Source organism: Cheilinus undulatus, linkage group 1, assembly GCF_018320785.1.
Source record: "Cheilinus undulatus linkage group 1, ASM1832078v1, whole genome shotgun sequence".
Lineage (NCBI taxonomy): Eukaryota > Metazoa > Chordata > Actinopteri > Labriformes > Labridae > Cheilinus > Cheilinus undulatus.
In genome coordinates, this window is record NC_054865.1 from 16,998,631 (window position 1) to 17,013,020 (window position 14,390).

At 38.0% G+C, this 14,390-nt stretch overlaps 1 protein-coding gene across 1 annotated transcript in view; it reads right to left on the reverse strand.

Annotated features, from left to right (window-relative positions):
• Positions 1–14,390, reverse strand: part of spon1a (spondin 1a) — a 155,208-nt gene that overhangs the window by 39,785 nt on the left and 101,033 nt on the right. The gene's annotated exons all lie outside the window — the stretch shown is intronic.

The window sequence follows — 14,390 nt, forward strand, 5'->3', positions numbered from 1 at the left end:
CTGATGTGTTAGAGCAGGTAGGGGGCAAGAAATGTCCTCACTACAGCAGCCAGACAGGCCTGAAGTTTGGTTATCAGAAATACTTATTAGGACAACTGGTATGTAAAACTGTAAGTCGTCTGCATATCAATGACTGCAAAATCTCACCCAGGGGGGCCAGATAGATCCAAAACAGTAACTGACCCCCGCAGTGTTGTTCTATATCAACAGGTCTAATGTTTCTGGATTTATATCTTTTGCATTCAGGAGGATGTCAATACTTGTATCACGACTGAGCCTCTACTAGTCACTCTAGGCATGTCTAAAACATCTATGAGACTGAATAATTCACAATACTTTCTCTTTGAGTGCCTATAAATGGCAACGATATTAATGCTTTTAGTATGGATGAGTGCGACAGCTCCTTCCTCTAAGATGAGGCTACAGGATCTAATACACTTCATTTTAAGACAGGATAAGATATGCTCTAAAAGAGAGACTTGAAAAAAAGACTTGGATGCATGATGATATAATTCAAGAAACTGAAGAGTGGAAGGTGGAAGGTAGCGAACCAGGGGGCGGTGCTAACCCCCACATGACATCATGAGGGGAAAATCTGAGAACGGCTTGTTTCAGCACACATTTTTCTGAAAGGTGTAGAAAGAGAGGGGGCAAGGGAATAGATTTTTTCTGATTCTTGGGGGGACTGTGGACAGGCCAGGGTCACATATTTTTCTTAGAAAAGCCTGAAAAAATTATTTTTGCATAACATGTGACCTTTACTGCACTGACCCGGTAATGAATTTTCCAACATGAATGCAACAGTGAAATGTATGTGAATTTCTTGAGAACTATGCATATCACTTATCTTCAGTTTTCCTTTTCTCTACACAGTGTGAAATGGTTCATGTCACCTGCTTAAAAATCAGATCTCTATCCTTTACAGCCATTTGAATGATTTCCATTTCATGTCATACATGATTCATAAATAACAACCGTGTTTGGCTTTGTTCCTTGTTTCCTCTTGACCTGTCAGCTTGAAAGAATTATGCATTAAGATTTTCTAATGTTACGCCACACTGTAGGTCAGGTACTGGAGAACCTGTTAAAATATGGCTGACATGTCACATTTGTACTTTGCATGCTAATTGCTATTTCTCTTGAAAATTGGGGAAAGAAAGATAATCAATTTTTGCAACAAGTAAGCTTGCTGTAAGCTTCCACCGAGCGTATGGTCAGGAGAAATGTTGCAGTAACCAACACGACAGCATCCCCATCTCTTACTCAGTGTGATTGAATTTCATAGCAGCAAATCTGACAGGCTGATAATAAGCACAGCAGACTAATCCTATTTTACATTCAAGGATGGAACTGATGGGCTGTGCCTGTGCTAAGGATCCAACTATTATGTACTCATACTTAACTCCAACACTGGCACAGTTATGCATTCAAAGAGAAGCTTAACATGTTTGAGCAAATATTTCACTGACTTTTACATCACTTTCATTAAAGAGTCTGCTAACTTGACATGGATAGCAGTTGCAAAGTGTGAAAAGGGAAAAAAGCACAGTCAAACTTTTCATTACTCATGAGAATACAAATGGAGATACATATACGGTACATTTTTCTGTTTCTGCACAGGGAAACATGTTTATCTTGCCTGGAGATAAAGTACACTAGTAGGTTAAGTTTGCATTGAGAGCTGGGGATGTATCACAGTCCTGCAGTTATTGCAGGGAAGAATATACAGCAAAGAAAAGAGGAGAAGCTTGCTTATTCTATTTTCCTCAGACCGTCTCTCTCTTAAATTTGATAGGACAGAGGTTTTCACCATCCAATTTCCCAGGCTGAGGCCGAGGAGAATGGAGCCTGGATATACGCCTGTGATGAGGAATAGACTTGGCAAATATTGCTGTGAGACCTTTAGAGAAAAAGATATTTCACATCCAGCAGCATCCAAGACGGTGACAAGGATCACTAGCGAGTGAGCCAAAAAAGACCTTCGCCCACAATTTTGTCTTTTGGCAGCCATTTGCAGAACAAATTGAACTGTCAAGATGAGACTCATAAATGCTGAAAAGGACACATTTCATGTTCTGCACCTGCAACCCCAGAAACAACATCACTAGTTTTTTCAGTCTTTCCCTTTTTATTATTTCTCTCCCTTTTGCCCAAACAACATCCCAAAATAACTAAACCTGAACACACCTAACTACGGTCTCTCTGAATTGTTCTATCCTTCAGAATTTATACTATTTTACTTAAGTTTCTCCCCAATGAAGCTTTATAACGTTGTGATGAGATTATTCAGTTCTGTCCTCTTATGAGGAAACAGCTTGGGTTCTTTGTCTTTATCTGAGCATGTCACTTGTAAAGTGGACCAGAGGAGCTGATATGACTGGATGTTGTTCACTAAAGATTGAAAGTTTCAGCAGGTACACCGTGTTCCTCTGGTCATGAAAATCTAAGCAGTATGTTGCAAAATTAACTCAAAACCTCACCAGAACAACGGATTATAGTTGAAGAAGTTTTGAATCCTTGAATCTTGAGTTATTTCAACAATCTCAAAGGCTCCATTGTTTAAAAGGATGAATACAGCTAACCTTGCAAAGCAGATGAACACACCTGTGCAGTGGATATATTAAAAACTCTACATGGTGTTTTACTTTGAAATCTACTGGACACTCACTTTTGTCCCAGGTCTGACTTTCTGTCCAGGTCATCTTGCTCTGTCTGGCTTGAGTCTGTCCTGGAAGCACTTCCCTCAGAAACAGACCTGACATTCATTTTAAGCAGAGCAGAAGCAGCATGTCTAGGCCCACCTGAGACAGACATCAGTGTGTGTAGGGGAAATACAAACACTGACTAGGGAGGGGCTTGGATCAGCTCCAGAGAGTGCAGCACAGATGGATCATGGTGCATATGGATGCAATGGAGTCTACAGAATACTCTTGCAGACTTAAAAAAATCATACAAGTCAGAAATAAAAGACGTGGAAACGTTAAGAATGATATCAAAATATTTTGAATGAGCTGATGACTGCTCTGTTTGACTGTCTATTTTGATTTTTCTTTGTATTTGGGAAGCCAGCTTGGGTGCTTAGTTATACTGATCATGGGAATTATAACTAATTTACTTCATAACTGTGCCACCCATGATGACATCCAGGCTTCATAGATATACTGCACAGATTTTGGCTGATGCTTAAGTGAAGACAGCAGAGGTGAAATATGAAACCCACCTGTATGCTCTTTCTTAACATTTATTACTATTTTCAATTGCTATATAGATGGGTGTTTTTTTTTTGCAAAGAAAACAATAAAAATTTGTTCTATTTTTTGTATGGCCTAGTTATTGTGTTGGAAAGTTGGTATGAAGCTACATGATTTAGCTGATAACCTTGACAGCCTTAGATACGATGCTCTACTTTTAAAGACAGTAATAAGGCTGTGATACTTTGGCCCAGTTCTTTAAAGATGTAATCCTGATAAAAATAGTCAGATTGAGGTATCCACTATATTTCTACAAAGGTAATTGTTTCCCAGCTCTCTGACATCCTGTTCTTTTAAATAAATACACACTGTAAGACCAAACAGGAACAGGGTATTGAATAGAAGACTTGTGCAACATAAAAATCCAAAATAGCTTTTTCAGCTGTTTTTCCGAGTTGATAGAACACTCTTAGCTTTGAATAAACAACACTTAATCACTCTGTTTTTTTTTTGTCAACGTTCATAAATTTATTTGACAATCATTCCTTAATCTGCATAGTTTTCCCAGGATGCCTTTGGCATTAGACTCTTTTGCACCATGAGTGAAGTTACCCTCTCAGTAAGAGAGTTCCTACCTGTGGGGACCAGCTTCACCATAGCGAGGACGATGTACTGGAATCTGTGTTACAGCACTCTCTGGGTCAAAGTGCACCTTTCAGTCTTTGTCTCTTATTTCAAATCAGCATTATTTATCAAAATTAAAACATACTTAAGGAAAAACTGTAGTGGATGAGAAACATGTAAATTATGTTTTAACTTGAGTTATGGTCACATAATTATTTCCACTACTCAAAACTTTTATATAATCATCTAGGACTAATATTTTGAGTATTTTGAACTTGTTTGGTTTTAAAGTGCTGTAAAGGATCAGCCTAATCCAGAAACAGTCTTTTAAAGCAGTGGTTTCCACTGGGGTCATGAAACACTGAGGAGGGGTTGCAAGATGTTTTCCAAATATCAAAGAAAATTTTGATTATCAATTGGCATAATCTCCTTCCTGCATTTCCTATGATTGATCTCTATATTAAATGTGATGTTTTTAGGGCTGTTGTGGTCACTGGCTTTGTGACAGAAAAGCAAGGGTTCAACTCCTGGTTAGGGCACAGAGAGTATCCAGCATGGGACCTTGGACAAGATCCTTACCACCAGGAACACCTGTTCTAGATGTATGGACGTTGTTTTCGATGTCTGCTAAATGACATTGTAGCATTACGTACATATATATTCATCTGGGAAACCTCCGCTGTTAGGAGGGGCAGGGCTTTTCAAAAAATTATCTGAAGGTGACTGGACAAACGTTCGGTCCGTCACATTCATGATGGGCATATCAGAGCAATAGGACAAAATAAGGTAGTAGACATGCTAACCTCAGCTATATAGGCTGGCACTGCTGTATTGAACAGTGAAGCTTATAAGTGGCTGAGATACTCCTATCAGGAGACATGCAAAAAACATCTATGCTAAGAGAAGTTTTGAGTGTGGCTTTTGATCTTGTTTGTCCTAAAGAAAAATATGGTCGAGATCTGATCAAACTGCCCCTTTTTTACAGCTACATCCAAGCTAACCGCTACCATGGCGGTAGCCTTTGTATCCAGCAGCTTACAGAACGACTTGACCCCATCTGTAACGATCACAAACTCATGCCAAAACGGGTCGACAGCTGTTCTCTGCTCTTTATTTAATGATAAAACCGACCCTGTACTGTGTTTTTGGTTGGCACAAATGTGGATTGGAGCATTTCAAGATGGATTTGCCTGATGACAGTCAGGCAAATTCAACTGCTTTGCAAGGTTTCTATGTACAGGCGATTGACTGTAATGTATATCCAATCACTGTACTGACATTTCATTAGAAAAGAAATGAAATAAATAGCACATAGTGAATTTAAAAAAAAAACACATAGTGAATTTCCTCTCGGGGATGAATACAGTTCTTGTATAGATTTCTGATCCAGATGTTTATGCTGCACTTTAGATGCAGTTCTAGTATGGTTTGGTGGTATTACTCTTCTCTTGCTGTTTAGAAGGCCCTCTTTGTTTCACTTTTACATGAGATTGATATCAAAGGGTTGACTTTTTCTGTTGAAACTGTCTCTAACTGATTATTTTTTCACAGAAACAACAATACCACAAACATTTCCCCTTCGTATTCAGAAAACAATGTACCAAGCAGACTCTCACTCCTCTAAATGAGTTGTAAAGGAGTCTTAGGTTAAATGTGGCAAGTCTCTGTAGGATCAGGATGGACGATGTGATCCAATATTATCCATCATTACTCACTAATTACCAGAAGCCCATCACTTAGTAATTCCCTGGACATTTTGATGGATTGGATCAGTTTTATAATTAATTGCAGACTTGTCAGTGTGGTGTCTGGGAACGATGCTTATGCCAGAGGCTCATCTGCCCCTTGGTACAGAACTAATAATTTTTGACTTCCTGACGATGGACGCTTACTCATTAAGAATCAGGTACTTCTTCTTTAGCAAACAGTTTTCTTTGGAGTTAACTTCTATTTTTGACTAAATTACTAGAGCTTTGTGCAAAGAGTTGTTATCTTATTCACCAAGAAATTATGCAAATCATGAGCATAACACCAGCAAATAGCCTCCTTCATCACCCAGAGCACAGGTTGCAAACTTCGGCTAGAATATTAATCTGCCCTTGCTCCCTAATGGACTGCTTTTGACACTGATGTAAATTACTCTCCAAGCTGCACAGATCCTCAATCATTCCTCAATTTTTTTGGCTTTCGATGTTTAACCTCTATTTGTAAAAACTTGACTTTTCACATTCTCAGAAACACAGAAGGTTTAAACTGTTTTCTCCGATCAAATGTTCTCTTTCACACAGACTGCATTAAGGACACATATTCTTGCTTCTTTATTTATTTTCTCATGTCTAAATTATTCATCTAGGGTCAATGTTGTGACCTGCCTTGAAGGCTTTCAGTAAATTATGTCATGTTTGTCAAATTAGAATTTCTAATGATTCTGGTGTCCCCAGACCTCTATCTTATAGAAAATTCAGATCAGATCGCTCCCATGCATGGATACCTGTATGTAATTGCAAACTATCATTTGAAATAAGTTGGGACATTGTGTAATGTAAATTTAAAAAATCAATAACTTTTAGCCAATTCAATACAGCACAGAGAAAAAGCAACATGTTCCAAAACAGTTAGCATGGAGTTAAGTGAAGACTGGCCAAAAAACAAAAACACCTGGAACAACAGTTTCTGAACAACATTCCTCAACATGAACTTTCAATAACTTTAAAGATTTTACCAACGGGAGTTCATAAAACCATCAACAGATCAAGACGATCTTGGCAAATGTTTGCATATAAATGGCAATGTGAAAACAAACGTTGCATGCCCATGACCTTTGACCTCTCAGATGGCACTGCATTAAATCCAATATCATTCTGTGATGGACATTACAATGTGGGTTAAGAAAACTTGGTAAAACAATTGACAGTCAGCTCAGTTTCTCTCTGCATCAACACGTCTAAGTTAGTAGACCTGCAAAAACAAGACCCTATATTAAAAACATCCAGAAGTGCTGCTGACCTCTCTGAGCCCTGAAATAATGGCTGTCAAGTTCATTTAAAGGGAAAAGGACCATGAAGAGTTTTATATCAGCATAAAGAAATGAAACATTCAAAATCCAGCATCCGTGGTGGTGTTGGGGTGTATTAGTGCCAAATTCATGGGTGACTTGCACACAGAGATGGTCCAGATTTGATATTGGATTTATTATTTTAACAAGTAGGACATCAGACTGATGGCACAAATTCATGCCACCTATCCAAATTCTGAGTTTTTTACTTTGCTGTGAAGTGTTGGAAGCAATGCCGCCACTATTGTAGCAGTCACTTTGTGACATGGAAACATGTAGCAGCAACAGATGTCATGTTTTCAAATAAAACATTTGAATCTGCAGTGAACAGTAAAAATAGCACACTAAAGTACAGTCAGATAACAACTCAAATATTAATCTGTGTGATTAATGTAAAGCTCAGTAATGAGGTAAATCTTGTGTTTTCTCCTTTCTAGCAACATATAGCAAATGTACTCTGTCAGCCAACTCATATTACAATGACTTAAACAGACGTTTAAAAAGTGTGTTTTACCTCATGACTCATGAGTCCATGATGATTCAAAGGAGCAGGCTGTGATGTTTAACGAGTCAGAGATGGAGCTATAAAGAGTGACAGAGAGGCTGACTGTATCAGACTGATCGCTGCTAAAGATAAGTTCAATAAAAAATAAATATTGTACGGCCGACACATCCTTTAAAATAAAAGTCTGTTGTTGTTGTTTTCCTTGATTTCTTGTACTCTGAGCGCCCACATCATGATGGTATTATTTTTTGTAGCAGCTTGCACTTCTACGTCAATTTTTTGTTTAGAAACTATGAATCTGTCTCTTCCTGCTACAAAAGTCTTTAGATAGGGGAGACCGGGTATGGTTGTAACATGGGGAGAGTTGTAACACCACCAATTCCACCAATCAGGGATAAGATGGGAGTCATATGATCATTTCAGTATTTACTCACTCCATCCCTCATCACACATGGTGATTGTCAAGGCTGGAAACATATGCATGCAGATTCTATACAGAAAAAACTGATTTTCAGCTAAGAAAGTAAATTTTTTGACCAAGACTTTATTTCGTTTAGCACTTATACTATTGCAGATAAAACCAGGTGACTTATATTAGAACAAATTTTAGTTTCTCAGGCAAAATGTGATGCATTTTTCCCCTGCTAATGTCATCCCACTATGCTAATACAGCTAGCTAAACAATGGCTGAGAGGGGTGGGGTGGGCTGTAACACATCTTTAAAAAGTGTTACAACTATCCCCTTACATACAACTAAGAACACATCCTTGATTTAAGTAACGTTACAGAATGCCCAGGCAGTGGAAAAGAAAGACTGACAGAGGTGTGTCTGCAGACGTTTTAAAAAAAGCATCTGACGAGGTCACAAAGAAGGGCAAGTCAGTCAGATCAGTCATGAAGGCACATGGGATCTGCCATGTAACACTAAGCAGATACTGCAAATCACTGCACTAAATTACTAAATCAGGAGGAATGGGCATGTAGGGTGTTGGCTGTCCAACGCAGGGCTCTATCTCAATGCCCTGCCCATTGAGCGCAGTGTGAACGAGGACAAAGCAAACTTGTTTTCTCTCAATGTCTTGCTGGGCTTCCAGTGTGTGTGTGGGCCGAGGGCGTATGTGGAGAGAGAGAAAGAGAGCGGCGTGATGAGGCTGGACCCTAGACTGTAGAAAGAATTGGACAAACCCTGTGTGACAGCAGCCATCTGCTTACAATAGGCGGACTCAAATGGCTCTTGAAGCCAATCCGCGGGGGCTTCCATTTTGAAATTGCGGTCTCAAACGAACCTTGGATCAACCTAAGGGCGTGCCCACTAAGCGCGACTTCCTGTCAGCTAGCTAGCTAGCATTCTAGTTGACAGAAAAGTAGCCTCTGCCTGTCGAACTATCTGTCAATCAAATGAGACGCACCAATCAGCATAAAGAGAGGTTTATCCTAAATATAATCCAAATGATCGTGGTACAAAAAAATGCATCCCCCGTACAGTGAGAGCACATGAAGACATTAGCTACTGAGACACGTTTGGTTTATTGAACCAGGCTGTAAACCAGTTTATTTGGGCTGAACGGTTTCACGAACAAGGGGCGCAGAGGTTACAGGAGTGCAGGAGTTGATGATCTGTTACATTGGTGGAACTATTCAAAATGTTCTGGGCTCATAATGGCATCCCCCTTAGCGTGGCGCCCTAGGCAAATGCCTATATCACCTATGCCCAGAACCGGCCCTGGTGTGGCCTCTGTTTTTGCTTTTTTGTCTAATTGTTACAACTAACCCCAGCATGTGTTACAACCTACCCCAGTAGTGGGGTAGGTTGTAACAAAGGATCACCATGTATTTGACATCACCTCATGAGGTCTGTGCTACTCTCACAGATATTTGAACTGGTGCCACTTGTAGAAAACAAATGTGGGGTACTTTGTATTGAAGTTGGAGAATTCTAATTCAAAAATTCAGTGAGTTAAAGATGTTGAAGCAAAAAGTGTTACAACCATACCCGGTCTCCCCTATATCCTGTTTAGTTTATTCATTTTTTTTTTAATTTTACTGTTTCAAAGAGGTTTTTTTTCATTTTAGTAGATAGTTATTTTGACATATTTATATTTTATATTTTATACAGTACACTTTTGTTTTAAAATTCAGTGTACTACTGCAGCCCTGTGCTGCTGTTGATTGTTTGCAGCTGTTGCTGTTTTAATGGCTTACTGCAGATTTAAATATTTAATTTGAAAACATGACATCTGTTGCTGCTACCTGTTTCTATGCTAAGTAAATTTATTGGGAATGGTATAATGTTTCCTGAATTCAGAAATATTTTTGGGTCTTTCAATAAGAAATCCTGCATCAAGTTTATTAGAGCTTTGTCTAACCTTGCACATAATGCTCACTGTTTTCACACATATTTTAGATTGTGACCAAACTTTTTCTGGAATTGGGGTTTGCAAAATACATGGCTAAAGTCTAACTGAGCAGTAGTGAGATGCTTTGGATACCCAAATGTTATACAAATGCAAACATGCAATTGAGCTCCTGGATTGGAGAATAATTAAAGCACTATTTTCCTCCAAGCTGACGATGATGATGCAAAGCTAGCAGTTTCCTTTCGTTCTCTGCAGGGAGTCTCACCTGCATCATACTGTATGTATCTTAGAGCTGCATGTAGATCAGCAGTCACAACAAAGATCACAGGGAGAAAGATATATTCATATACAGAGAAAATATCAGCTTGATTGTTCCAGAAAAATCTGCAGACTTACACACATACAACTCTGCTGTAGTCTACTTAACTTTCATCCTTTACACTTACTATACAGAAGAATAGCTGCGATTTAGCAGAGTGGTTTGACAAAATCTGACCTTTTCTGTAAAGGCTTGAATTCACATCCTTTTTAAGATGTTCACTGCTTGAGCCCCATTTCTGCATTCGTTAACCATCCTTCTTTTGATTGTGACAGCCGTAATCCCCTGCTGCATCCATACATTACAGATAAATATTAAAGATTACTGCCATAAACTCACTTTCATTGCCTCACACAACTTTGCTGTTAGGCTTAATGACTTCTAGCACAGAGATTTATTGGCTTAATGACAAAATGTATACAGATCATTACCTAGGCACAGAATACCAAGACTCCAAATGCATTTCTCAATTAACAAGTGTGACTGTGTGCACATCAGTTCATTCAGTTCAGTCATTAGTATGCAAGGCTGAAATGTCAACTTATTATTACTCACTTTACTAACAGCATGAGAAAGAGGGGACTCACTGCCTGTGAGTGGCAAAGTGTAACATTTACAATTCCAGACGGAGAAATGTGTGAATAGCAAAATAATGTCATTTTCTCATTTGAACCAACGAGAGTGGCAAGTCAATGACAGCAGCTGAGGAACAGAGGAGTATAGATAAAGAATAAATGTACAGATTTGTAACATATAATGTGTCATGTTTCAAAGAGGTGAAGAGAGCATGGACAAGGCAAAAACAGACAAATATTGCAGGAGACAGATGAATGACACAAACAGCACAACCAACATGATGCAACACGTGAAACGGCGCCATGCTGTGAAGCTCTCTACACCAAAACATATTCGTGACTTCTACTGAGGGGCAGAGTGGCAACAGAGCTGTTTCTAAGGATTTGGCTGATGATTAGAGCCACTTACAATAACCCAACTTTCAATCGTCCACACAGTAACCTGATTAAAAAGTTGTTTAAAGCTTTTACAGACGGCCGCTCTGCTAATTTAAAGAGAATGTCTCTGTTTGTACAATAAATGTATTTGATTTATTCTTTTTTTATTTTAGGATATTTTTTCAAATAACCAGACAACCTAAAAATGAAACACTATTGCTAATATCATCATAGATATGATTATTATGACTATCATCAGCATTATTATCATATCATCAGTCTAATTATCATATCATCAGTCTAATATTTATAACTTTTATTATTATTATAATAATGATAATAATAATAATAATTATTGTTGTTATTATTAATTAAAAATGATATGAATAATAATTATAATAGAAATAAAAATAATAACAGAAAATGAGTAAAAGGATTTATATTCAGGGTTGCCGCTGATCCTTAAAAAGTCTTACATTGAACTTTTGAAGGCCATAAAAAGTCTCAAAAAGTTAAAATTTTACCAGTGAGAGGTCTTAAATTTTAGAAAGCACATTGCCTTAACCCTTAGAACTCATGTGGCATGGATCCGGGCTGCAGGCACACCCTTTTGTGAATGCGTGGTAAGTTTTGAACTGTAAGTTGTAGGCACTAACTTGATTTTTCCAATGAAAGCTCTCTGTTTTGCCTTTCTAATTATGTTCTCCATGCATTCATAGCCCTTACCAAACCTTTTATGTGTGTCCAGAACTTGGCTGACTTTCCGGGGTCTCTGAGGATGGTGTTGTTGTATACAACAAGAAGTGACACAGTTTATAAAAACGTTAATAATGTCTCTGCAGCCCTAAAGGACGCCGTGGCAGGCCGTTGCGTCTCTACAGCTTTGTGGAATGCCACAAATAAATCTAACTGCAAATCTAACTTTTTTTTGTATATATATAGATATTTTGAAAACACAGTCTTTTTTTTTTTTTTTTTTTTTTTTTCTGTTTTGTCTCCAAGAGATGGGAGAGCAAGTCTGGGCAAAGAAAAGGCTGAGTCACTTTTTGTCTACTGTGTGTTATCAATAAAAGTCTTTGAGTTTCAACTTCCGTTTTGTTGTTATCTTTTGTCTTTAGAATCCTATAACTTTTTTGAAATTCGAGTCACATTACTAGTGAAGCTGAGATGAAACTTCATGAAGCTTTCCAGCAAATCGGTTCAGAAAAGGGTTAATTTCTCAAGACTTCATGTGGACATGAAACCACCTGCAGACTAAAGTGTGTAAAACAGACAGCTGTGATCTTCACCATGTCTTCTGTGATACACTGTATTATATGTCAGTATCAGCTGTTTGGGGATTACTTTGAATAATAAAAAAATGTATGACTACAGTTTGTTTATATCTATAAAGTGTGATTTCTAGTGAGTTTATAATGACTTTGCTATATCATATGCATGTATCATAATAACATGGGTAGCATCATATAATATATATTGAAGGCAGTAGGGCTAATAGTCATGTTCTGTCACTTTTGGAAAAGGCATTAGTTTTACTGTCTTACTCTCCAAACTATCCAAAATATACAAACTCAAAATTAACCAATGTCGATGTTTTACAAGCTTTTTAGGACAAAAAGTCCAGACAAGAAATGATGGTGAAAAAAATAGCTGTGAGGTCTTAATCCAGTCTTCATTTTCTGGTTAAATCATTTGTAAATTTAAATCACTCTTGTCTGTCCACGTTACAGTTGACTGCGTCTGTCTGTGTGTGTCTGCCCCTCCCCTCAGTGTAAACAAGGTCAGAGAAAAGCCCTCTGTGTTAGAGAGATATTAGCAAAACAATTTTTAAAAAAACAAGAAATGTCTTCAGCCAGACAGACTCATTGTGACTAAAAGCTGCCACAGAAAACAGTGGGAAAAAAGTGACAGCAACATGATGGCTGAACAGTAAGGGTTAAAAGTTCTCTCTCCATACCGTCGTTCTAACCTCCTCATATCTGCCTCCCTCAGCCTCTCTGTGTGTCTTGATATCCAACAAATTGATACTAAGTGCTTGTCAGATTTGATAGAAAATAGCAGTCTCACATTAACAAATCATTTTAGGGCGTTACAGCAAAACACCACCAAAAATGTCACTGTGTGCATTAGACCGATTAATAAAGACAGTATATCGATAGAAAAACAAGACTAATCATCTGAAAATCTATAAATCGCATCTTAAAACGCATTTTTATTCTTTGGCTTTTACCCCAGCACGAGTTTTTATGATCTCCTGTGTGCTTAATTTTTTTGTTTTTATTTGTTTGTATTACTTTTTTTATGTTTTCTGTAGTATTTATTAAATTTATATATATTTTAAAGTGTTTTCATATCAAGGGTGGTTGTGTTTTAAGTTTTAGTCACTGTGCAGCACTTTGGTAAAACTAATGTTTTTAATTGTGCTATATTAATAAGGTGGATTGGATTCACTATTAATTCAATGTGCCATGCACAAAAAGAATCGCCCAGCCCTCACAGACTTACAAGACACTGAAATGAAAAAAAAAAAAAAAAAAACAACAACAACAACAACCAAGGACAGGATGCAGTACCGAACTCACACTTTTGTTGAGGTAAAGTGCATGCTGGGGTCCTGACAATACCACCAAAAGGGCCGCAGCACTGATGACCATTACACATTGTAGGATTCACAGCTATGAACTGGCATGTCTTTTACACAAAACATGAAGTGAGCAGGGGAAATATCATGGATGAAAACTTATGTCCAACAGCCCACTGCTGTTGTTTTATTTTCCTGTCATGTCTTGTAACAGAAACTAAAAGTGAAGTTCCATAGAGCGTTTTTTTAAGACAAAGATCTATTTTACCCATCTTTGGGAACAGCTGTTGAACATTTCTCCTCATTATTCGTGTTAATCATCAGGAAAGAATTCAGCTAAGTGTTAGTAAAGTCTATCAGCTGTCTGGATATGATGGACCACTCTGTGCCACTCTAAGTGATGCCTCAACAACACAACACACTGATGCAAAAATTCTTCACCAACACCTTTTATTATTGTTTGTTATGAATTTTATCAATTTGTTATTAGAGCCCTATTAAACGTGTTGTGGAGGCAGACATTAGAATTTTGTGGAAGGTGCCAGTGAGACATTTAACAACACCCATGAAACTTCTCATCTATCCACTGTCCTTGTTGTAATGGTCTGGATGCATGTTTCAACAGTTAATGATGTTTTGAGAGGAATGGAGGCAGAAATACACAACCACACAAAGCGAGGCTGCATGGCTACTATCGTATCATGCATGACCGAAATGGTGACACGAATTTTTACGTTATTCGTTGGTCCAGAGGCATCAGGAAAACAGAGCTCTGCATCCATGATGAGAGTACCACTCAAACTGA